Source organism: Netta rufina, assembly GCF_964035555.1.
Source record: "Netta rufina genome assembly, chromosome: 1".
Lineage (NCBI taxonomy): Eukaryota > Metazoa > Chordata > Aves > Anseriformes > Anatidae > Netta > Netta rufina.
This window is the reverse complement of record NC_140123.1, coordinates 75,542,396-75,565,376: the sequence shown is the minus strand read 5'-3', so window position 1 is coordinate 75,565,376 and position 22,981 is coordinate 75,542,396.

Genomic DNA, 22,981 nt, shown 5'->3' with positions numbered 1-22,981 from the left:
TCATTTATGTAAAGTGAAGTCTCTTAAATTGAAACACTCATGGGTACTGAGCAAGTGCAGTCAGAGAAGGTGTAAATGATGGGAGAACGTTTGAAAGCCATATAAAACTTGGTTTTCCCATGTAGAGCACTTCTGTATGCATCCATACAGATTCACAGTTGGAGACAGCAATAGTCCAGTTCCTCAAAGGCAGAAAAACTGATTTGGCTATGGTAAACCATGTAAAAAGACAAGATAATATAGGACTTTCTCCAATGTGCTAGTTTGATTATAATATATTATCAATCAGAAGTGGTGGAAAACCCTCATATTCTTATAGAACATAACTATTAATATTGTCCAGGAAGGTCATAAGTACAATTAGTGAAGAGTAGACTGCAATTTTATTTGTTTGCTGGCTGTGATGGTATAGAAACACAGCTTCAGAAAGTGTCCAAACAGAAGCCTGAAGCCACATATAACTGCTTTGTCTGTGTTTTCTATGTCTTTCCATGCTGTCTGACTCTCATTCAAATGTTTTATTTCCATGCTCTAAGGCAACTCTGAATAAAAAATCACTGATGTGCATCTCTCTCTCTCTCTCCCCTTTTTTTTTTTTTTTTCTTTTTTTTTTTCTAGTGTACAGTGGCTAGCAGTGGAGTTTCAAAGCATATGCTAAAGTCGTTTGGGGGCAGCTTGCAGTGGCTCTCAAAAAAGTTCTCTCTTGTGGCCTATGGTCACATTCTGTTTGAATGATTTCTCTCTCAGGCGTACCAGATGAACTTTTTGCATATAACTTCTCAATCTCTGTTGCAAAACGCTCTTATTCAGCTGCAACAATATTTTTTTCCACTGGCAATAGTGATCTGGACATTGCAATTAACATTTCAATTGCAGTTTTCACCTTTGGCAGAAAGTGTTTTTTTTTTTTTTCTTCCCCTGGGGATTTGTTGTCAGTTGGTGGTCTCTGAACTTACATAATTGACACAGGAGTCAGGTACCTTTTATTCTTGGGGGTGGAATGAGTAAGAGAGAGGCTGGCGATTTTTTTTTTTTTTTTCTGGAGATTAGCAAATGAACTGTACATAGTCAGACTAACATAAACGCATCCTGCATTTAATTTGTCTCCTCTGCTTTATACCAAGTCTCTGTATTTAGTGAGATGTGGGTATTTTTCTCGAGTGGTCATGTTTTCTTTGTGTTATTTTGCGACCTATATCTGTCTCATTCTCCACATTTGGATATGTGTTTCCTTGTTTCCTCACCAGTTTTATGAATCATAGAAACATAGAATGGCTTGGGTTGGAAGGGACTTTAAAGACCATATAGTTCCAACTGCCCTGCCATGGGCAGGGACACCTCCCACTAGACCAGGTTGCTCAAAGCCCCATCCAACCAGTCCTTGAACACTTTCAGGGACAGGGTAACCACAGCCTCTCTGGGCAAACAGTTCCAGTGCCTCACTACCCTCTGAGTGAAGAATTTCCTCCTAATCTCTAATCTAAATTTCCCCTCTTTTAGTTTAAAGCCATTCCCCCTTGTCATTATCTGACTGAGCAAAGAGCTGTTCTCCATCTTTTTTATAAGCTGTTCTCCATCTTTTTTTCCCTTCAAGTACTGAAAAGAGGTGCAATGAGGTCACCCTGAAACCTTCTCTTTAGGCTGAACACTCCCTGCTCTCTCAGCCTTTCTTTGTAGGAGAGGTGCTCCAGCTCCTTGACCATCTTTGTGGCCCTCCTCTGGACCCATTCTAACAGCTCCACATCATTTTTGTTCTGGGGGCCCCAGACCTGGACACAGCACCCCAACTGGGACTTCACAAGGGCAGAGTAGAGGGTGAGATTCATCTCCCTTGACCTGCTGGCCACTCTTCTTTTGATGCAGCGCAGGATGCAACTGGCCTTCTGGGCTGCAAGCATGCACTGCTGGCTCATGTCAAGCTTTTCATCCACCAGAGTATTTACAATTTCAGTTGAGCTGTTATTGGGGTCTTTGAGAATCCATAGCCCTCTATTACCCAGACATGGGTAATGACCACACAGACAGTAGGGTTCTTTTAGGATCAGTAACTGCTACTTTTTTATTGATGACATAACTTCTTTCTTTATTTATTTATTTATTCTATTTAGGACAGGCTCCCTTCTTATACCATTTGCCCCACAGCAGTACTTTTCCACTAACTATTCTATAGGTCAAACAACTTTGCCCAGCAGCAGCAAAACCCCACAACTTCCACACCTTAATGGCTGGAGAACAAGCAACCCGAGACAGCAAGGTGTCTCCTGAATCACCCTTCTTTGGTCCCTCTAAAATTTTTACATTCCTGATGGCCTCATCATTAAAAGCCTGATGTTATCACCAACCATGGGGCTTGTCGACCCCCATGGCCACAATCCCAGGGTTCCTGAAGACAGAATGCTTTGAGGACTAAAATGTGGTATTGCTTGAAACCAATCTGTGAAACCTTATACCACAATGGCATTTGTCATCCCTAAAGAAAAGGATGGACAAGCTACTCCACAACTTGTTCTTGTGCAAAATAACACAGCAGTACACTAACTGCTTCAAGGAGGTGTTTTGCAGTCTTGACTGAGTTGGTTTCCACTGAAATCAACTTGTTCAGCTTGGCCAAGAGAAGGCTTAGAATCATTCCTGCCCTTAACTGCCTAATTAGTACTTAGAACAAAGACAGAAGCAAAAAATTTGTGGAGGGGCATAGCAAAAGACAACAGACAAATGCTTCAGCAAAGAAAATTCCAGGGGAACACATGGAAAAAAGTCCTGATAGTAGTCAAACACTGTTCAGAAAGTCTATGGAATCCTCATCCTTGGAGATATTAGACATCTGAGTGGACATGTCCCAGACAATCTAATGTAAATTTAAAGATGACTACCCTTAGAGCAGGAAATTTGACTAGATACCCTCCAGTGGTGTCCTGGTTTCAGTTAGAACAGAATTAATTTTCTTCCTAGTAGCTGGTGGAATGCTGTGTTTTGGCTTAGGATAAGAAGAGTGCTGATAACACCCCAATGTTTTAATTGTTGCAGAGCAGTGCTTATACCAAGCCAAGGACATCTCAGCTTCTTACTCTGTCCGGCCAACAGGCAGGCTGGGGCTGCAGTAAGAGCTGGGAGGGGACAGACCCAGGACAGGTGACCCAAACTAGCCAAAGGGGTATTCCATACCATCTGATGTCATGCTAAACAATATATAGGGGTGGCTAGCTGGGGGGAGGGGGCCAGACTGCTTGGGGTTAGGCTGGGCATCGGTCAGCGGGTGGTGAGCAATTGCATTGTGCATCACTTGTTTGTACATATTGTTATTAGTAGTACTATTATCATCATCATCATATTATTATTATTATCATTGTTATTATTGTTATTATTATTATTATTATTATTATTATTATTATTATTATTATTATTATTATTATTATTATTATTAATATTATTATTATTGTTATTATTATTATTTTCCTGTCTTATTAAACTGTTTTTATCTCAACTCACGGGCTTCACTTTCCATTTCTCTCCCCCGTCCCAGAGAGGGAGGGGGGTGGGTGAGCGAACGGCTGCGTGGTGTTTAGCTGCCGGCCGGGTTAAACCATGACAAGTGGTCATCAAAATTATCTATACTTAAAATCTAAGATCTAAATTGTTGCTTGATCTGAGGATTTGTAAGCAGTCATATGGGAACATAAGGGCATATGGGAACAATCAGTTGTCTAAAATTCAAGTTCTCCCTTGATCACTCTTTCTCTGAACTGAAGAACATTTCATTTCTTTCTTTAAATGAGGGCTGGAAAATAACCTACTTGAGGTTCAGTAATACATCATTCATCCTGGCTAACCACAGAATCACAGAATCACAGAATTTCTAGGTTGGAAGAGACCTCAAGATCATCGAGTCCAACCTCTGACCTAACACTAACAGTCCCCACTAAACCATATCCCTAAGCTCTACATCTAAACGTCTTTTGAAGACTTCCAGGGGTGGTGACTCCACCACTTCCCTGGGCAGCCTGTTCCAATGCCTAACAACCCTTTCAGTAAAGAAGTTCTTCCTAACATCTAACCTAAAACTCCCCTGGCTCAACTTAAGCCCATTCCCCCTCGTCCTGTCACCAGGCACGTGGGAGAACAGACCGACCCCCACCTCACTACAGCCTCGCTTGAGGTACCTATAGAGAGCGATAAGGTCGCCCCTAAGCCTCCTTTTCTCCAGGCTGAACAAGCCCAGCTCCCTCAGCCGCTCCTCGTAGGACTTGTTCTCCAGGCCCCTCACCAGCTTCGTTGCCCTTCTCTGCACCTGCTCAAGCACCTCGATGTCCTTCTTGTAGCGAGGGGCCCAAAACTGAACACAGTACTCGAGGTGCGGCCTCACCAGAGCTGAGTACAGGGGGACGATCACCTCCCTAGCCCTGCTGGTCACAACGTTTCTGATACAAGCCAGGATGCCGTTGGCCTTCTTGGCCACCTGAGCACACTGCTGGCTCATATTCAGCTGACTATCCACCATCACTCCCAGGTCCTTCTCTGCCAGACAGCAGACTCATCTCCCAGCCTGTAGCTCTGTTTGGTGTTATTGCGCCCCAGGTGCAGGACCCAGCACTTGGCCCTGTTGAACTTCATACAGTTAACCTCAGCCCATCGGTCCAGCCTATACAGATCCCCCTGCAGAACCTTCCTGCTCTCTAGCAGATCGACACACGCACCTAACTTGGCGTCGTCTGCAAACATACTGAGGGTGCACTCGATCCCCTCATCCACATCATCGATAAAGATATTAAAGAGGACTGGCCCAGTACTGAGCCCTGGGGAACGCCACTAGTGACTGGCCTCCAACTGGACTTGACTCCATTCATCACAACTCTTCGGGCCCGGCTACCCAGCCAGTTTTTAACCCAACGAAGCATACATCCGTCCAAGACAAGAGCAGCCAGTTTCTTCAGCAGAATGCTGTCAGAAACGGTGTCAAAAGCCTTACTGAAGTCAAGGGAGACAACATCCACAGCCTTTCCCTCATCCACTAAGTGCATCACTTTGTCATAGAAGGAGATCAGTTTTGTCAAGGCTGACCTGCCTTTCATAAACCCATTATGACTGGGCCTGATCACCTGCTTGCCCTGCAAGTGCCGCGTGATGACACTCAAGATAATCATGAGCTTCCCTGGCACTGAGGTCAAACTGACAGGCTTACAGTTCCCCGGTTCTACCTTCCAGCCCTTCTTGTAGACGGGCATCACATTCGCTAGCTGCCAGTTGACTGGGACCTCCCCCGATAGCCAGGACTGTTGATGGAAAGCTGATTGGCCAGCTCCTCCGCCAGTTCGCTCAGTATCCTTGGGTGGATCCCACCTGGCCCCATTGACTTGCGTATATCGAAGTGCCATAACAGGTCGCCAACAATTTCCTCATGGATAGTGAGGGCCACATTCTGCTCCCCATCTCCTTCCACCAGTTGAGGGTACTGAGTATCCAGAGAGCAACTGGTTTTGCCGCTAAAGACTGAGGCAAAGACGGCATTAAGCACCTCTGCCTTTTCCTCATCTTTTGTAACTAAGTTCCCCCCTGCATCCGGTAAAGGATGGAGACTCTCCTTAGTCCTCCATTTTGCATTGATGTATTTGTAAAAACATTTTTTGTTGTCTTTAACGGCAATAGCCAGATTGAGCTGCAACAAAAAAAGGCTTTTTAAAAAATCTTTTTTAAAAAAAAAAAAAAATCCTTTTAAAAAAAAATTTAAAAAGTTTTTGTTCAAAGATTAAGAAAAGCAAGTGCCAGGTCCTGCACGTGAGACAGGGCAACCCTGGCTTTACATACAGACTGGGCATCGAGATGCCAGAGAGCAGCCCCGCAGAGAGGGATCTGAGGGTTGTGGTTGACAGAAAGTTGAATATGAGCCAGCAGTGTGCCCTGGCAGCCAGGAAGGCCAACCGTATCATGGGGTGCATCAAGCACGGCATTGCTAGTCGTTCGAGGGAAGGGATTGTCCCGCTCTACTCTGTGCTGGTGCGGCCTCACCTCAAGTACTGTGTGCGGTTCTGGGCACAACAGTACAAAAAGGACATGAAACTGTTGGAGAGTGTCCAGAGGAGAGCAACAAAGATGGTGAAGGACCTAGAGGGGAAGACATATGAGGAGCGGCTGAGGCCACTGGGCCTGTTCAGCCTGGAGAAGAGGAGGCTGAGGGGGACCTCATCACAGTACACAAATTCCTTGTGAGGGGGGGTGGAGAGGCAGGTGACCTATTCTCTGTAAACACCAGTGATAGGACCTGCGGGAACGGTGTTAAGCTGAGGCAGGGGAAGTTTAGGCTGGACATCAGGTTCTTCCCTGAGAGGGTGGTTGCACACTGGAACAGGCTCCCCAGTGAAGTAGTCACTGCACTAAGCCTGTCTGAATTTAAGAAGAGATTGGACTGTACACTTAGTCACATGGTCTAAACTGGGTAGACCTGTGTGGTGTCAGGAGTTGGACTTGATGATCCTTATGGGTCCCTACCAACTCTGGATACTCCATGATTCTATGATTGTATTTTCTCCCCCTTTGCATCTGAGGAGGGGGAGTGAGAGAGTAGCTGTGGTGGAGCTCTGCTGACTACCTGAGTAAAACTACCACAACTGGGTACCATATCCATGTAGTTCAGAGTTTGAGTGAGGGCCAAACTGGGGAGAGACAAGTAATTGTCACATCCTACTGGGATTTTGATACAGATAACACTACAGATAAAACTGAGAAAATGTACTAAGCCTTCTTTAAAAGCCTTGAGAAAGTTTCTGAATCACAGAACCTGGTTCTCATGGGGGAATTTCACCTCCCAGACATGCTGGATGGGCAACATAGTCAGACATAAGCAGTCCAGAAAGTTTCTGGAAAGCATTGGGATAAGCGTTGGCAAAGTCATTGCACATTTTGTGCTGGTATTCATTGGGAAGGAAGAACCAATTGGGGGTGACATAATAAGTGGAATTTTTGGCTGTAATGACCTTAAATATGGAAGTCAGCAATCCTGAGGTGAGGAAGGAGAATAACAGAGACAGTGCAGACTTGCACTTCAGGAAAACATTGTGAATTATTCATGAAACTGGTACTTGGCATCACAACAGCAGGCAGCTCTGAAAGGGTAAGAACTTCTGAGAGCTGGAAAGCTTTCTGAACTGCAAGGATGGTCCAGTCTGGTACTTGGAAATACAAGCCAACTCCTGATGGTGGACTCTTGGCTAGGATGGAACCATTGGCTGGAGTCCTGAGGCAGACAGGTAACAACACAAGTAGGGAGAGACTGTACAGGAGGAATCTAGAAATGTTGTGCAGGCATATAAGGATGCTATCAGAAAAGGTGAAGTTCAACTGGAGTTGAACAGAAAGCCCTAAATAGATCAAATTTTAAGCAGGCCAGAGCTGACCATGGTTTGGGCAGGGGTTTGGACTAAAGTCCTCCTGAGGTCCCTTCCAGACTAAGTTATTCCCTTTACTACTGAAATAAGGACTAGAAGGAAAGGTTAAGAAGGAAAACATACTTTGTTTTCACAAAAACCGAGGGTGTCACAATCAAAACAAACAGAACAGCAAACCCTGTTTTGGTAACCCACTGTTTTATCTGCCATAGGAATAAGAAAAAGAAATGCTTAGTCAGTAAATTTTAGAAACTAGTTCATACTAAATAAAGTCAGCATAAAACTTTGTCTTTGGTCTAAAGATTTAACTTTGAGTGTTTAAAAATACTGAAACCATTACAGGAACTCATCAAAACCCATTCAGAATCTGCTGCAAGTATCTGCTTAAACTCTACGTATGAAAAAAAGTTAACAGAATATGTTTTAGTTAATGTTTTGAAACAAATCTCCCAACCTTTAGCAAACAAATACTGACATAATATGTCTTGAAGCATGATTGAATTTAGAAATTCTTGAGTTCTCTCTAGGATCCTGCTATTAAAACACACACAACACTTTTGTTAGAAAGATAAAAACATTTTAATCCACAAAGAATACAAAGGCAGACATTCCTGAGTGTTGGAAGGAAATATGACTCATTCAGACTGCTATACAAATGGTGTCGTGTTTGATTTTTTTTAAGCTGGGTGCTTTGTTATAAACACATTAAAGGGCATTGCTCCTGAAGCAGACATTTATTCCATCATCATTCAACATTTCTTTTTATTAAAATCAGAGATATGTGGAAACCTTCCAAGATAAAAGTTGTTGAGATTTTATTTGTCTAGAAGTTGTGCATTGTCTCCACATGTTTAAATGTTTCAAATATAACAGGTATTATATGGTCCAGGGCTTTTAATCTTGAATTAATTTATGGTTTATGATGTAACTATGATGTAAAGTCATCAGTTTCTGATGTCAGTCTGGAGGCTTAAGTAAACGTAAATATCCTACATATACTAATATTTCTCTCAATATAATCTGAAATATAAAGGTTCTTGTAGTCATCTTATCACTGCTGCAGTGGTAGGGATCATGACCAGATACAAAGATGGGCTATGAATATGGTGAAGGATCTGGAGGGGAAGATATGTGAGAAGGGGCTGAAGTCACTTGGTTTGTTCAGCCTGGAGAAGAGAAGATTGAGAGGAGACCTCATCGTGGTCTACAGCTTTCTCTCAAGCGGGAGAAGAAGAGCAGGTGTTGGTCTCTTCTGTGACCGAGGAAATGGCTTGAAGCTGTGACAGGGGAGGTTCATGCTGGATGTCAGGAAGGTTCTTCACTGAGAGAAGGCACTGGAACAGGCTCCCAGAGCACTGAGCCTGATGGACTTCAAGAAGAGTTTGGAGAATGCTTTCAGACATGGTCTGATTTTTTGGGTGGTCCTTTGGGGACTCAGGAGATGGGCTTGGTGATTCTTGCGGGTCCCTTCCAACTCAGGCTATTCAGTGATTCTATGATTCTATGATAGGTTCCTGCACAGTGTGATGTTGACCAATGGCAGGAATAATACTAACATTTCCACAGACATACATAAATTAAAAGAGCTCTTTATTCTGTAGATTTTTATAGGTGTTTTGCAGGTGCTTTTTCCCACTCAGAAAATGCTGCAACCTATTAGTTCATTGGATGAGGAACATGCTTTAGACTTCAGAATATGTGATGGTAAAGAAAGATGTTTTTTATTTGTTCAATATGATTATTAATACTTTAATAATGTGATGTGTTACAGCTGACCAAAGAAGAACTGTGACCTTGGGAGAGCTCAGGTTGAAAATTAAATGCAGAAAAGAAAAATATGTTTCATCTACCGGTTTCAATTGAGGATCAAGCGTACACACAATGTATTTTGGCTTGTGAAGTTATAAAACAATCAGAGAATGAAAATCATGTGGTTCTAAAATGGGGATAGAAATATGACAGAAAACCAGAAAATCAGAAGTAGAAATGAAAAGCCTGAATATTACTGCCTCATTCAGTGATCAGACCAGTATCAGGAGAATTTGGATTAACTGTCACTCATCAGGAGAACAAGGATTCAATTGCTTTAAAGCAGTGAAGAGAAAGGAACCTGAGGAAAGCATTAGGGAGATATTTGGGTATGAGTATTATTTTTCTTATTTTAATAACATAATTATGTAAGTCCTTAAAGAAACAACATCTTCTGGGACTCCTTACACTAGCACATAAATTGTTGTCATGCCTGTGATATTATTGCTTAATATATAATATTTATATTTATATTTATATAATAAGAATATAAATATTCATTATTTCTTATTTAATCAATGGTCATGAAACTGTAGCAGTATTAAGAAGTTGACTTTGTTCTTCAGCACCTTTCAGAAAAAACAGATCTCTATTTGAGGATGGTTGTTTTCATCCTTTATTAGTTTCTCAGCATGGTATCAGAATACTGACAATTGAACTACTGTATATGACACTCAAGTGCAGAAAAAAAATATTTTCTGTACTTTGTTTAAACCTATTCTCATTTATATTCTTTTGAAGTTACAGTAATTGCACTCTTGTACGTATTTTTGGGGAGAAAAATATTAAAATAGATGTTATCTGAAATAATAATTTATAGAAGACTGCATTGAAGGTTAAAAAATTCTTTGCCCAAGCTATTTTGATTGATTCTATTCTGTTTAGATTTTTTTCATTTGTTTTAAATAACTTGTAGCCAGTTCTAACTTTCTTCCATTCTATATGAAACTTCTGTTATAAAATAAACATTTTGAGATTATCAACCAAAATAACTTATTTTAAGCAGTCCAGGGATTATGAAAGCAGTCTTATTCCATCTTTTGGTTAGAAGACATCCCTTCACAAATATTCTATTTCAGTACCACTTCACAACAAGCAGTTGTATTCTGAAGTTATTTATGGATCTGGGTATGTCCATTGCACAAGTATGAAATCTACAAAGAAAATTCTAGTTATGACTGTGGGTTTCCTGGCTCATCTGTAATTTTACCTTTACACTGGGAACATAAAATAAATATATATATATATGGAAAATAAATTCATGTCAAACCACTGCAATACTGACATCAGTGAATTCTTCTGGAAACCATATGGACATTTTTTAACCTTGGCATTTGTTGGTTCATATAGGATTCAAATAGGTTCAAATAGGATTGGATTGGGAACAAGAACTGGGAAACAAACCTTAGAAAGGTGGTGCAGTGCCTTGGAGTGGGTGACCTTCCAATTTCCTTTCCCAAATAGATTCTTTCCTGCTGCTAAGAAAATGTCTCAATTTTCTAGAGTCATAGGGAATCCACCCTGACTTTACTTGAGCCTGAAAGCTCAAAGGAGTTTTCCTAAACATTAAAATTAACTGCATTGGTGCTGTTTGGAATGGAGTTAGCCTTCTTCACAGCAGTCTGTATGATACTGTGTTTTAGATTTGTGGACAAACAGTGTAGATAACATGTCAGTGCTTTAGCTACTAACGCTTTCACAGTGTCAGCGCCTTCTCTGTTTCTTACTTGGCTGCCCAAATGAGTAGGCTGGGGCTGGGCAAGAGACTGGGAGGGAATATAGCTGACTAAAACTGACCAAAGGGATATTCCATACCGTATAACAACATAATCTGCAATAAACCTGGGGGAAAGGGGAGGAGGGGGGTAGTGGTGGTGTAGAAGTACACATGTTCAGTACAGGGAATCAGATATTTTTTTTTTCACAAATAAGCACCGAAGAGGAACCTTTGTGAGGCACAGGGTGTAACAAGTACAAGTCACGTTATGAAATGCTCTGTGATACTACACATCATAACATTTCAGTTAAGAATCTCTGCATTGTTAAGTGTACAAGATATATGGCCGGGAGAAAAGATTAACTAATAGTGCACAACAGAAAATGAAATTGTTTATTATAACTTTAAATCTCTTTTTACATATCACTATTTTGTTTCATAATACTGTTCCAGGCAGTATTTCAGGTAAGAAATGTTTCAGAAATACTTTATTTCATTTAATATTTAAGTCCTGATATGCTATATATGAATAATATACCATTGTATTAACATTAAATTGTGTCTGGCTCCCAGTGGACTACTCAGGCTAGATAATGTCTATCCCACACAGAAATCCTTTACCCTATCAATACTTATATATTCAGTATTGTAATTATCAGCAATTTATTAGAAAGAATACATACCAAATAATAATCAGGGTCTTTAAAATATATCTCAATATATCTTATCTTTCAAGAACAAGACAAAAGCCATTCCTTTTAAATGAAAGCAAATCAGTCTTTCCTACCTCTATTTTTGATCCTTCCTGGATTTTGTTTTCCATTCGCAGAATTAGCAGGCAACCTAAATAGTTTAATACATCCATATCAATTTACAAATGGAACACCTTAAGCTATTGTTTCCAATTTGTTTAATATTTTCCAGCTGAATTTCTATTTTTTTATGCAAGGTAGAAAGGGACTTTGCCAATATCTCATTTGTTCCCATATTCCCGCCCCTACTCCCCCAAATCACTCTTTGGTGGGTAAAAACATATAAAAGCCAACTACTGAGCAGTTACTTAGTCACTTTTTTTTTTTTTTTCAGATCATTTTTAATTTTATATTCTCCTAAGGCATTGACTGTAAGTGTCTGCAAACAATTTATAAAATAAATGTTCATTCTTCTTAAAAATAGATCTGTAATGCCAAACAATGGATAATTTTTTACCCTCTCTGCGACACTTGTTGTCCTATAGCTATAGTAACTTAATGCTTTTTCATCCTCCATGCTCTCAAGAGTAAAATCAGGATGGACATGTTTGTCACCATGGTAGCATAACACTACATGCATTTTAACCAAAGCAGATGCAGAGAGTACAAATCCTAAGATTAGATTTTTTTTTTTTTTGGTTTTGGAGAGTTTTGAGGTGGCTCACTTAACTATGAGTCCCTACATAATAAGGAAGTGGAATATTTCCTTGCTTTTGAATGCTAAAGAAACCTGTATATTCTGTACCCCTGCTTGTGTTTCCTCTGAGAAATGGCATACAGCAAGTTATCGTTTCTTTTCCCTTAGGGCAGACAATGAAACCTTTTTTACAGTAAAGTTGTTATTTAAAAGATGAGGTAATTTTTATAAGAAGTTTGCTACAATGCAAAGACTTTCATCTTGTGATAATATCAGTCTAGTTCACAAAATAACTAATGGGAAATTAAGGAAATGGATATGATTTTTGAAGGTCTGAATAGTAAGACTGTACCTCAGAGCAGGTACCTTAAATGTGCTGCATAGCTTCTGGCTAAGGCAAAAGGAATATGGAGAAGGAGTATTTTTTTTTTTTATTTTATTTTTTGAAATAGAGTCTCTTTCTTCAGCTATGACGTCTGACTAAAGAAAGATAGGTGTCTCAGGTATCATTCACCTTCCCTCATGGTCCTTTTCATTGTAAAACATATTCCTTCTGGGTTACAATCCTATTAGGAAAATGTGCTTGATGGATGGTAATACACAGCAGAGGCACATGTATGTATAAATTAGCTACAATCATCTGAAACCTGACGGGAATTGGGTGAAATCTGCTGAAATGACAAAATCAATTTTCCTCCTATTTACTCTTTCGCTTTCTCCCATATCTGAACTATTAGTGAGTGTCAGCTAATACTCACAAAGAGAGTGTGGCTCTGCTTTGCACTGTTTTCCTTCAGCTGGTGTAAGGATGGCTTGTCTGAATTAGGACAGCCCCCTCCTTTACAATTTTTATAATGCTTTTGCACTTCGCTATCCTGTGGTTGTGCTTTGCACAACACTATTGTGCCAGCAGGAACAGCAATTAGGCAATACCCTACAGACAAGGCATTGTCAGAGCTGAATCCATGTGAATGTATAAGGACAGAATCCAACCGACTTCCTACTGCATTCAGAAAAGCCAGACAGGTCTACCCTGTGCAACAGGTTGCTACCCCTAAAGGTACCTGGAGGCAATTTCCATGATCTCTCCCTACCACTTCCTCTGAAGGGAGGCCATGCTTCTCTGTACTGTCCCAGGCTGAAAATATTGAGAAGGCAAAGTCTAGTTAATTACACATCTATTTGGTAACCACCAAAGTCCTCTGCTGAATATCCCTCTAGCCTCTTCTCACTTCTTCCTCCACTACAACTATTGCAGGAAATAAAAGGATCTCATAAAACTGAGAGCAGCTTGTGGATTGAGTTTAGTAGTGATGAAGTAGGCACTTTGTTACTATTCACTCTGTTATAAGTCAGCCTCAACTGCAAACAATAAAGATATTCAATCCTGCAAAAACAGCTGAAAATTTGTACTTAAGGGAGAAATTTAATATAAGAGTGACATTCTTTGCAGTTTATAGTTCATTGCCAGTATTTTTGTTTCTACAAATTGAGAACCATTTTATTTTTTTTATTTATTTTTTGGGTATCTATTATCTAGTACTGAATTTATTGCAAGCAACACTTGTTTACAAGATCTTTAATCTTATTGTTTATGGCATAGTATTATTGCAGTGAATGGTATTTTTCTGCATGAAAATATCTTCAAATAAAAAAATCATATTAAATGAGATCCTGGATATTAACATTAAAAATCCAGACATTTTTTCCTCATGCTATTTGCTTGTTCAGTCCACTTCAAATAATAGCTTATTAAAATGGTTAAAACAGAATAATCATATTTCCTAAGAACTATTCTTCATAAAACAGGTAGGGGAGAGACACTCTTCCTTGTTTCCATTCCAAGTATCTCATACTTTAATGAAGACAGACTGTAAACTTCAGCCATCATTGTACAGTAACTATGGCAAACACAAAGCTGATGTTACACATGCATTATTCAGAAAAAAAAAAAAACTTTTTTTTTTTATTCTTCCATGTATGCACAGCCCTGGCTTGCACTGAAATGGGGCCATGGGCCATGGACAAGGGTGTGGGATAGCCCCGTGTGAGGCTGGACAAGGACAGCTGGTGTCCTCAGGGCCCTGAAAACAGCCTCTCCTGCCAGCAATGCGTGTTCTCACACCTTACAAGGGCTGGGTTTGGGAGATACTCACTTCAAAATGCCCCAGTCTCAGCTGGGGAATTGTTTGCTGGTTTCATACAGAGCTCCTTAGGTCCATAGTGCTTCTGAGCACTAAGTTGGTGAAGACTTCCTTGAATGACTTTAGATTTCAAAATTTGCTTCACTTGATCCTCTGAAAGATCCTCTGATTGCCCCTGCACTCTGGCTAGCTGGTGAAAAAGTCTGGTGATATGGCTTCACAAGGGATATGAGGAATATTGGGTGGGTGAATCTTCAGGGTTCATTGGAGTTCCAGGCAGCAGCTAAGGCAGTGAGCACTGGTGAAAGGTCGTGTTGGCTATGGTCCAGTCTAACAAAAGTTTGAATTGTCTAGAGCTGTTCACCGAAAAAATAAACCTGGTAAATGATGGAGAAAGTCATGTTTGGTCTGTCTGTATGTCTGATGACCTGTTAAAGATGGTTTAGGTTCAGCTGGGGTAAGGGGTAAGGTTTTGACTTGCTGAAGTATGTCTCCAGCTGCCAGTAGATGCGTGAGGCAATTGTGAATTAGCAATGAGTGTCTGTTGTGTGGATACATGAATGTAATTATTACAGAAAAAGGCTGCCAGTGGGAAGAGAATGACTTTCTCTGGGCATCTTGAAGAAAGTTACTGTAATACTATGGATATGGCTTCAGGATCTGATTCTTATTGTCTGGATGTTGGTCTAATGACAGCAGCTGAAGCTGCCTTGCATGTGGAAGACTATGAACTCCTTCCAATATCTATCTGTGAACAGGATGTTACTTTATGGGAGGCCATGACATAAGACCACTCAGTAGGACAAGTTATGCACGCTGTGGGGCCATGGGCACCTTCTGAAGGGGGTTAAATGGTAAACAGGTCCACAGTCACTAGAATGCTGCATTTTCCTTCAAGGTCAACAGGTTTACTGAGAAATCAAAAACCATTGGAAGGAGGCTAGAACACTGTGGAGACTAAATGGAACCACATAATACCTGTAGAGTCCATGACTGGTATGAAAAGCATTTTCATGCATTTCACTGCCAGATTTGGAGCAAATTATAAGCCCTTCACATGTCCAGTTTTGTGAGTCATTGAACATCTGCAGACATTCAAAGGCCCTGAGGTAGAGGCAAGGGACACTGGTTCTTCAACAGCATGTCTGAGGTTGGGATCCCCATCCATCCATCTTTTTGTTGAAAAATATGGGGGTCACAGCAGGAAAAGTGAAAGAGCACATCAGCCTCTGTGACAGACTGTCCTTGAGGTACTTCTCCACAGCTGCTAATTTAGGATATAACAAAGCACAGATGCTCCTGAAGGGAACTCTCTTTCTCAGAAAGTTCCTTTTTCCCAATAAGTTCATTCTTCCTAAGAAAGAAAATTTCTTCTTTCTTGAAATCAACACAATGGGAAGTTATGCAGGCATTGGAATAGCAGAGTTTCTTCCCCTTTCTTGAAAACATAAGCAAAGTTACTGTACTTATCTGGGAGCACTGAATAAGGGGAGGCCCATTTGTCTAGGGCAGGGTGCTGGTCCTGGGGTCTTCACAACTCAGTGCTGCAGCCAGGGGGGCAGAACTGAAGAATGTCGGGGCTGAGGCTATGTTGGGCTGTGTGGACATGCCACAACCAGGAAATATCACATTTGGTATGGGTAATTTTGTTATTATATTCCTGACTTGAAATCCTCCAGGTGAAGGAGGGCTGCCACACTCAGAAGTGCTCTTGGCAGAAGACACAGTCAGGGTAATGGCACAGACAACCTGCTGCTCATAAGGGACAGTACCTGGGGCACTGTGACAGATGCACTTAACTCCTTGACAAACTAGCTCTAGTTTGGTTCAGGCTTTGAAGGAAGTAAAGAGCCTGAACCAAACCTATAATGTGGACCTATAACCTGAATGGGTCATGAACTTCTTTAATTCCAAAGTATTATTTGAAACACACATAAGATCAGGTTGCCTATTGTGATTTCATAGTCATGTGTGGAAACCAGAAAACTGATCATGTAATTATCACCTGAATAGCATGATGTTCTTCCAAGACTAATTTTCAAGAAACAAAAGAAGCTGTGGGTAGAAGGAGCCATTTGCTTACCTTCTCCATCTTACACAATCTGTCTACAAATCAACCACTTTGTTCTATAATATGACACTTTATTCTATAATATGGGTGAGCTTTTTTTGAAGCTTTCCCCGGTAAGCCACTGGCTGTATTGCAGTGATCTACCCTTCAGTTGGGATACTTCTCAAGGTTATTCCTCGAGGTTGAGAGACCTCTTACCCCTGAAGATCTTTGGTAAGTAACTGATATCATGCATAACTTATATCACAGGGCATTAAGATCTTGTACTGGTAACTTTGAGTCATTATATCCTCTGTGCAATAAGTCATAAGTTGAACCTTGCCATTGAAGTCTGATAAGCCTCACTTTTGCAATATTTCGCTATATCATTTTTGTTATTATCTTTGGCAGTGATTCTTTTGACAGTTTAAATCTCACCCATGACAGGCACTGTAGCGGGGAAAACAGACCCCCAAGTTTCCCAGGTCTGGCTCTTGCCTTCAGGCTCTGGGTGCCCCCTTCCCACAGGGATGCACAAGGTTCCCACTTGGCAGTGAAGCAAGAGATTGCATTTCCACAGCCAGGGCAGCCTGAGATGGTAGGGAAGGGGCAGGTGTGCATGACAAAGAATGCCTAAGTGCCATGGCTGGCTCAACAGGACACGTCATATGGTGATGTCCTGTGGGTGCTCCTTACATTTGCAGTAGTGATGGTGGTGGGGGAAGTATACAGAAGCCATGGACTAGGGTAAGTGTCTCTGAAGAGGACAAATTCAGACCAGTTAAGGCCTATTTGTGCCCTCAGAACCCTGGCCAAAGGGTGACAAATAATTCCGTTTCATACAATTAGCTCATATAAAATAATTTCGGCACTTGGCTAGAGTCCTGTTCTCAGGAACTGGACCAAAGGAAAGAAAAAAAAGGTTCATTTGACAATTACAGATGTCACTGGGCATAGAAGAAGAAATCAATCTAAATGAGGGCAAAGGCCATTATGACTTTCCTATTGCCCCACTATGAATATTTCACATTCATGGGTTCTGAGAAAATTCTATCACATTTTTTATGTGCAAACTGACTTGAGCGTTCAGGGGAGCCTCTCAAATTGAAACCATTTTTTTAGCTCACAATGTAACCAGATGATAAATCAAACTCTTTTGCTTATTAATGTAGGATTTTGAACATGAAGGCTCACTCCATCTTCACCATTTATCAATCTGTCCATTCTTTCTGAATATCCACACAGGATAATGTTATATGCTACCTTAGATTTCTGTGTTGCCATAGTAGAGAAAAGCACTGCAAAGACTTTCTTTCATTCTCATTCAGAAATGCTTTGAAGTGCTTCAAAGATAACAGCACTTCATTATGTTCATGAAGAGTAAAAGTGTCCTACTATGACAAGAACTCTTTTAATATGATGTTTAAGTGAAGCTTAACATTAGTTTCAAATGAATAAAAGCACTCACTGATGTCAGGTCATGATTCATATTTACCCTCTTCAAGTCCCTGGTTCTCAACAAAAATGCTTACATCTTAAAATAATAATAATAATAAAATACTATGCTTTGTTTTACAGCTTGTTATAGGATTACATTTACTTGGATTTCTTGCAATAAGATGAAACATTTAAATCATTAAGTTGACATTTGAGATGAAAGACTTTCAATTTACTATTCATAAGTCCACCTTCTCTTTTGTATAGAGGACATACATTAGTGTCTCTCTTGAATCTTTCATTCTGAGAGACTGTGGAACAACTTTTCAGTGAAACACAATATGTATGACACTATCCTGCTCATTTAAACTCATGAATTAGGTGTATCTGTCTTACAGTGGAAACAAATTTGATTATGCAAGAGAAAACAAAGTGTAACACATTTGTTTCCTTAACTAAATGGTGAACATAATCATTGCCACTATTTCAGTAATTCTCACACTTTAATTATAGGAGTGAAATAATTTTTTGACTTGTTTTTGGAATTTTTGAATTGTTTATTCATACTCTAACAACTCACAAGAATTTGTAACAAATTTGTTTTTGCTAAGAATTATACAAATAGAAAAATTTCTCTAAAGCACTCTTAGCCTATTCTTGTGCACATTTTCTTTTTGCATACTGTGGGATATATATTTTTGATTTTCTTTTTGCATACTGTGGGATATATATTTTTGCAGTGGCCTGTTAAATATCCCTCATGCCCTGGAAGATGAATTAAACCTAACCACCTTATATCAAATGCAGATGACATTCTCCAAAAATGATCCAAGGACTTCTATTTATTCTATTTTATCTATCTACTATATCTATTTTATTCTTCTACATTTCAACAATAGTTTGGATACTCTTCTTTCACCAGGAAGAATCTTTTTCCAAGGGTTGAACTTATGTACTTTTGGGGACTAATAGAGAGGACATTCTGTACTGTTCTGCCTCACTTTATGCTCTTGCCTTAGTTATTAGGAGCAATTAACTGAAAAATAAGAAAGCTTTGTCCCTCCCTGGGCAGTGAGATCTGTAGAGGCACAGCCATCTCTTTCTTGGATCTCCTTCTCTCCTCTCTCTCCTTTTAACAATTTTCTCCTCTACTCTGCATTTTCCTGGCATTCATACATCTCTTGCTGTCCCCAGAGTTCGCTGCTGACAGGCATGTGTAAAAGCCAAGTCACTTAAACCATTTCTGTTTCCCTCATGTGATGTTCTTTGAAGAAACACTTTACCATATGGTAGTTATGTCACATAATCCTATCTGTTATGGTTATATCTAAAAGAAAGGGGAGCCTAATAGTACCAAAGCTAAAATTTATGCCTTGAGAATACCAGCAGTTTTTCACAAGAGTATTTATAATGCATTTTCACAACTAAATGTGCTACATTTTGTACAGTTAAAGACAAGGTTGAAGCACTGAGTTATTTATTAAAACTCTCATATTTCCACCCATCATGTTACATGAAATTACATACTAAATAGGAATGAATGTAAAAGATGAGACAAAAAATAACCCTTTCCTGTTATCTAGATTAAGCAATCCATTTTGAAAATTCATAATACTAGGCAAATAAATAAATTGAAGTCTAAAGCTATTTCAAAACAAGATTTTATGATTTGGCATTTTTTCTCCATTTTCCCCTTAATTCTTAACATTTTACCAAGTTTCTGTTCTCTGAAATCACATCAAAATGAAAATCCAAGAGTGTCTTTTGATATAGTGTATGCTGTATTATAACTTTGGTAAATGGTTTCTTATGTATCTCTTTTGATACAGATACCCTTTTATGAAACAGAAAAAATATTATAGAGAAAGCGTAAAAATTATTCATGTTGCTTTCATCATTCTTGTAATTTTGTTGTATTATTTTGTTAGCACTTCTTTTTTTTAGGCCAAAATTAAAAATAAAAGTCCAGGATTTTCAATCTCTTCAGATGAAATTTTTCTCTTCCAAGTCATTTTTGAGGTGGTCTGAACAGTGAATGTGACATAAAGTATCCTTGAGTGGCTACAGTGTATAACTTACTGTTTATAAATATTTCTGTGTTGTTCTCTGTCTTATTCCTTGTACAGCCTGACATGCTTCCCACTTTCTAGGTCATTGACATATACTGAACAGAGTGGGTGGTCTTCACAAACCTGACATAATAGAGAACCATCCCCATCAACAACAGGAAAGGAGTGTCCCTGCATAATTCCAAACCAGCCTCTATATTCCCACCTGTATATCTCTGAGACATTTTGACACATTTTGACATTTGACCTTTCATTCCTTGATATTTTCCTTAATATTGATATGTTATGCATAGAAGGATATGTTTTGTGCTTTTAGGATAATTAAAGACCGGAAAAAATAAATTCTGAGAATTCTTTGTCTTCAATTACATACTCAATATGTATTTTTGACTTTGAGGCATGTTGAGGGATTTTTGAAACAGCAAAGATCCCATGGCTTGCTGTAGCTGAGCAAACCAAGCTACCAGGATGACTATGAGAAGTTCCCATGACAGTGTTCCCATATCATCCACTTGAGGAATTTAGAAAAATATTGTTGCCAGCAGCTGACTTCAAGGACAGGATCTACATGACTGCTAATCAAAAGGGGGTTGCTTTCTTGCAGGTGGGGTTGTTTTTGTGCAGTTTTTTGTCTGAGTGCTTTTGACCAATAATCTTGTGTGAGACACTATCCACCCCTGTTAAGTTTACTATAAAAGTCAGGCTATTCAGGTAATAAAATGGAGCATGATCTGACCATACTAGTGTCTGTCGTGTTTTCGGCCGTTCTTCCTGCAAAAGAGGCATGCAAATAAGAAAGTTGGGAAAGGGAGATTAATGAAAGAAGAAGCTCAATAAGGGTGTTTATTTAAGGAGGACTTGTCTACATTGATATAAAGTATTAATTTACAGTGTACTAGATAATTGTTAGTATCAAGTAAAACCAGACTCATTGCACCTTGTTTAGACACTTCTTTGTGGTATTTAGGTGAGATGAATCCGAGTCTCAGTGTGGATGAGATAAAAGCTAGCTTATTTAATTTTTCCAAGACAGAGAGTTTATGCTGGGAAATAAAATAATAATATACTTTTTAAAAATGTTACATAACAGTTTCCTTTATAACAAAAAATAAGTTACCCAGACAAGAACTGTTTTTCCACCGTACACCCAATCTATTCTAGAGCAGACTTTTTGAAGATTAATTAACAGGAGAGAGGATGGTCTGTATTTCTCATTAAATAGTTGTATAATTCTAGAGGATCCTGAATATTTCATATATATATGTATATATGAAATATTATACACACATATATTTTAGTATATAAATATACTAAAATGGCATAAATATACAATAAAGAAAAACACTTTTGGGATAGGATTTGTCAGATATCTGATAAACTCCCTTTACATACCATGAAGAGGATTTAATCTCATTCTAAGCAGATGTACAAAATAGATGAATCAGAGATTATGGTGCCTGTATCTTTCTAGGGAATAAAGTAAAAGTTTGAAGAGGCTAACTCAGCTAGATTTAAGATCTAAATTCAATATGCCTCTTGTTAGGTAAGATGGATTTCTCCCCCACTGAATTAGATCAGGCCCACTTGAACAATGAAATTGAAACTGAAACTGAAATTTCTTATGAGGTTCTCTCATAAAATTTCAAGCTGTAGTATCTGCCAGTAATAGTTTCAGCAAGTCATGTTGTTTTTATTTTGCCTTGACCTTGTGACTGCAATTCAATGCTTATTAATTAGATACACATAAATTTTGTTGATTAAATCAAATATTTTGATTGTATTGTTGCTCATGAAACTTATAGGCAAAAATCCCATTACATTTCTGTAATTACATAATGATGGATGTCTTTGAATATAAGGCTTTAATGAATGAGTGCTCAAAAGCCCATGTGGCATATTAGAATCAAATACTTGAAAGAATTTCTGCTTGCAAGATCATTTGAATAAATAGGATTTTTATAAAATTAATAATAAGCTTAGTTCAAAGGTTGTATTTTGTGTTTTATACCAAATGCAAACTTGCATGGAGCTAATAATTTCCATGGTGTTAAGAAGAATAAAAATGGTTAAATCCATAGTGGCTTTCTGGATATAGAAACTCATACTTTATATCCTCTGTTCTCATACTTAAGATGTGCTTGACACAGAGTTGCAGAAACTTGCCTTAGTCACCTCTTAAAAGGAAAAGAGCAATGGAGGGTAAATATGAGACTCTTGAAGTATAGGAATATTATTTGCCAGTTCAGCATGGGCAAAAAAAAATGTACACAATGTGACTAATTTTGAATCAGACACTAAAGGAGATGCTTGTTTGTTTGTTTTTTGTTGTTGTTGTTGTTTATTTGTTTGCTTGCTTGCTTGCTATTTTTGTTTGCTTGTTTTCCCGTTCTTTTTTGTTTATAATTGCATATGAAATAGCAGTTCAGAGACAAGACCTATTGTTACCATGTGAAGGATAAGCAGCCTATCAAAAAATATCAATATATTTTGACAGCAGGTACCACATTGTTACCCTAAAATTTTGCTAAATATTTCAACTCCCAATTCTAGGTGCTGAGTAAGCACCATTTAAAAGCTATACTGTGTTGTCAACATGTCAAATTTAGAAAAAGAAAGAATAAAAAAGTTTATTGGAAGACCTGTGAATAGCCACTGGTCTCTTTCTCCAAGGATACCAAGATATAATGCCTACAAAGACAGATACGCCTCTATATGTACATATAATATATATATGTTCAAAAATGTTTAGTGTATGCAGATCAGATCACTGTTTTGCAGCTGTATTTTAGATGACGAATATTGTATAAATACATTTATAAGCATGAATCATAAATGAAGAAATGACTTCTGAATGTGTAATTAATATGTCTCCAACTGATTCAATATGTGCTGCCTAAACACTTTCGTTCCTCCTTGTGCCAAATACACAGCTTGTGTATGATGAAGTGTGTTGCATCAGAGAAAGAAATAAAAACAACCATCAAGCT